This window comes from Hypanus sabinus, unplaced genomic scaffold, assembly GCF_030144855.1.
Source record: "Hypanus sabinus isolate sHypSab1 unplaced genomic scaffold, sHypSab1.hap1 scaffold_246, whole genome shotgun sequence".
NCBI lineage: Eukaryota > Metazoa > Chordata > Chondrichthyes > Myliobatiformes > Dasyatidae > Hypanus > Hypanus sabinus.
The window spans coordinates 350,530-354,776 of record NW_026780581.1 but is presented as its reverse complement, the minus strand read 5'-3'; positions in this window follow the sequence as shown (position 1 = coordinate 354,776).

The following is a 4,247-nucleotide window of genomic DNA, read 5'->3' as shown; positions in this document are numbered from 1 at the left end:
TGACTGTCAGAGCGTTGAGCAGCAGAATTACACCGAATGGGAGAAATTGAGTCAACACGATGTCACATCAGTCATACGACACCCACGCCGGGTCAGTGATAACAGAACCAATGTACATTGTTAATGATCTCTCTGTAAGTGAAGTCGAGTGGGCCGTTTCTCAGATAGAACAGACCGCTAGATGGCGCTAGAACCACGGCCGCCGTTCTCCCCGTGCAGGACTTTGTTTTCAGTTTCTGACAGCAAATGGCAACAAACCGATCGAAGGTGAAAGTGACGGTGAACCAGACGGAACAGATCACGGCGATGCGGGACAGGACATGGAGAGCAGTGCACACAGAGAGGACGTTCAGGAAGCAAACGGAAAAATAATGATAATTGAGTTGATACAAAACGACCTCAGTGGTAATGACCAATAGATCCGCCGCTGCCATGGACAACAGGTACCGCGTGATGCAGAAGGAGAGGCCGCACTTTCCCCGGGACAGGATGACAATCGCCACTAAATTCACTGGAGAAAGAGAACGGAATGACATTAAAAAATATGATCCGTAATCAGGCACCCCCAACTTAATCGCCCTCCCCTATACATCAAGGCTAAGGTTGAGTTACTGTTAACCTCAGATTCACTGCTATCGGATTCCAATGATTCACGAGCGGTAAAGAATGTCATCTGATATCCGTCGTGAACAGTGTATTCATTCTTCTGAAATTTTGCCTCCTAGGCCTTGACTGCACGGTACAGGATACATATTTCCCTGCACCCAGACCGTCAATCATAAAAATCTACAGCGCATTTCAGGCCCTTCGGCCCACAATATTGCGCCGACCATCTAAACCCAGACAGAGGTTATCTGCAATATTTGCAAATCATTCGTCTTGCTCAGTATGAATGAATGCACAGGTCATTGTTTGAATGAAGCAGCTTCGTGACGGAGCATCCAGTCCACGTGATCCAATCCCCGTCACAGTACAGCCACGTCAGAAGCCAAGATGGTGAACATTCCTCTATTGCGAGTCGGTATTTCTTAAGCAAGGAGCACAAACTGCACGCGATACAATTTTTTTTGCCTCATAACGTCGAGACGATGTCGGAGTAGGGAAACATGACTCTGACAGGGGGATAGAAGTTACTTGCTGAGAATATCAACTGACCATCTCTGAATCTGACTGGTTGCCCTACTTACAAGTGAAGAGTGTTCCAGGTGACCCGAGAATCAGCACACGAAACATTTCCAATATATTATGCAAATTCCTATTTTGGATGCACTTCGCTTTTAATTTTCCTCATACATTACATTTATCCACATTATTTTTTTGTAATTGCCATGGATTTCCGCACACATCGAGGTTCACTAAATGGCAGTAAGTCATCCTGGCATCCTCATAATTCTGCAAATAACCCAATTTCATCTCGCCCGGAACGACAGGGGAAAAAAAAACATTCATGTAATTCTCCACATCGCCCAATTTCACATCGCCGGGAATGTCAGGAGAAAAAATGTATTCTGTCCTCATAATTCCCCACATCGCCTAAGTTCACATCACCGGGAACGGCAGAAAAGAATAACACGCCCGGTCCCGACCTGATCAATATAATCGATACAGTCTATATCATGGCAGACGGGTTTCATTCTGAGCGCACATGTGATTGCCTGCTGACATAAATCAGAATAATTTGTTGCCAGTATCTGTATTTTTCGTCTGACAACGATTGTTCAAACTGGCTCATCACTGTCTTTTCCACGGGGGAATTTATCCGAGATAATACTTATAATTTTCTACTTTATAGGGAATTAGAGAATCGTTCCTGTTATTGCTGATGGACTAGGCAGTTCAGAGAGATGGGGCCGAAAAGGAATAAAAGGGTGGCGAGAGGGGTGGAGAGAGGGTGGAGAGAATGGTGGGGAGAGGAGGATAGGGTGGGCAGAGAGGTGGAGAGAGAGGATAGGGTGGGAAGATGGGTGGGGAGAGGAGGGGAGAGAGGAGGCTAGGGGGGCGAGAGGGGTAAGGAGAGGAGGATAGGGTGGGGAAGGTGGAGAGAGGAGGATAAGGTGGGGAACGTGGAGAGAGGACGACAGGGTGGAGAGAGTGGTGGGCAGAGGAGGATAGTGTGGGCAGAGAGGTGGAGAGAGTAGGATAGGGTGGGAAGAGGGGTGGAGAGAGGAGAGAGGATAGGGTGGGGAGAGGAGGATAGTGTGGTGAGAGAATGGTGGGGGAAGAGATGGAGAGAGGGGACCGAGGGAGAGAGAGGCTGAGGGAGTGGGTAGTGGGTCTCCTCTCCTCTCCTTACATTCTCTTTCTCCCCTCCCATCCTCAATCTGACCCCTCCCTCTCCCCCACCCCCCTGCAGAAAATGGTGGTGATCCACGGCAACCATCCCGCACCGCCAGACCTCGCCTCCATCTTGTCGGGCAAGCTGCCGCCCACTCCTGCCTCTGACAGGCCCCAGTGATGACACGTCCCCCTACTCCATGGGACAGCCTAAAAGGTTCGGTCCGGACGACCTGAGGCTTGGCCCGAAAGAAAAATCAAGGCGGGATTTTGGAGACCGAAGGGGAAGGAGGTAACGGTGCTAGTCACATTCCTCCCCCAGGGGAACCCCGCAGATTCTGCTCCCTTGTTACTAGCCGCCCTCTCCCACCCTCGGCTCCCGTCACTCCTAAAACACTCCGCTCCCTGTCCCCTCGCTCTCCCCTCTATCACCCCCCATCTTACCCTGGCTGGCGGCCATTTTGTGATGTTTACCATTGACTTCACCTCTCCCAGCATCGTAGAATGGCGCACATCCATTTCCTCACCTTTCACACACTTCCTGTTTATTCAATCTCAATTCCTTATCTCGCCTCTCCCTTTTCTCCCTCCTCACTTTCCCAACTCTCCATTTAACCTTCTGCCGACAGCCATTTTGTGACAGTGTAAGCGCTCCCCTCCCCTTTCTTGCCGTCCGTCTTATTTACGAAGGAAATGTCACCACCAACCCTTCCTCCTCTATTGAGTAAGTCACTCCCCCACACTTCCTATCCTATTCCTCCCCACCCTGTCCCATTATTCTCCCTCCCTCCTTGTCCCATCACTTCCCCTCCTTCCCCGTCACAACACTCCCCCCGCCATCCCCATACCATCGCTTCCGGTCCCTCCTCCTCCCATCACTTCCCCTCCCTGCCCGCTCCATCATTCCCCTTCCTCCCGATCACATCACTCCTGCTCCGTTTCTGTCGTTTATCTCCTCCTCACCGCGTCTTTATATTTTCCATTTCGTCCACCAGTTTGTGACAGGAACTTCCGCCCCTTTCCTACCCTATTGAGTCAATGACTTCGCCACGCTCACCGTCTCATCAGTCCACTCCTCGTTCCTTCACTCCTCTTCATCCCAAACCCCTCACACCTCCTCCCCAAAACCCACACGTATATGTGTATGTGTGAATATCTGAGATATATACATTAGTTTATTCAATGACAAAATTATTGCACTTAAAACATATATACAATGCACAAGGCGATATAAAACACAAATTAAAATACGGTTATTACAATCATTAACACACTCGATCCCGGGATTGTATCCAGGGGCACCGCATGTTCTTTCGCCATAGATTCTGTGTGTGACAGTGGCCATTGTAAGTCAGTGTCTCACTCCATCCCTGGCGGCCACATTAACCAAGGATTCGCCCATTTTAAATCAGCGCGTCCCTCCCTCTCTTGTGCTCACTTCTGCTAAAGCCGTCACTCTCTCCCCAGCGGCCATTTCAAGTGAAGCGTCGGACATCTCATCTCTCCCGGAAGTTTCGGGAGTCTCCCGCATATTGTTAGCGGCTCCCTGACGCCCGCAATTTATATAAAATATCACGGAAATCGTTTTTTTTTGGGAACGAGAGAGAGAGAGAGAGAGAGAGAGAGAGAGAGAGAGAGAGAGAGAGAGAGAGAGAGAGCGCCATGGCAGAGTATTGCAAAAACAGAAAATACAAAACGTACTTCACCCCAAACTACACTGAAGTTTACCCCTGCCTAATTAGGGGTCAAAATAATGACAGTGTTGCTCGCTGCACTGTCTGCAACAGTGACTTTTCTATTGCTCCTGCTGGGTTACATCTCTGTTGAGGTGAGTTTAACGTGTGTCATTCGTTCATCAGCATAGCTAACGCTATTTAAACTAGCTGACTTGCCGCTAAGGAGCTACTCTATTGCAGACATCCCACCTCTCCCGGGAGTTCCGGGAGTCTCCCGCAAATTGATGGCGTTACCTC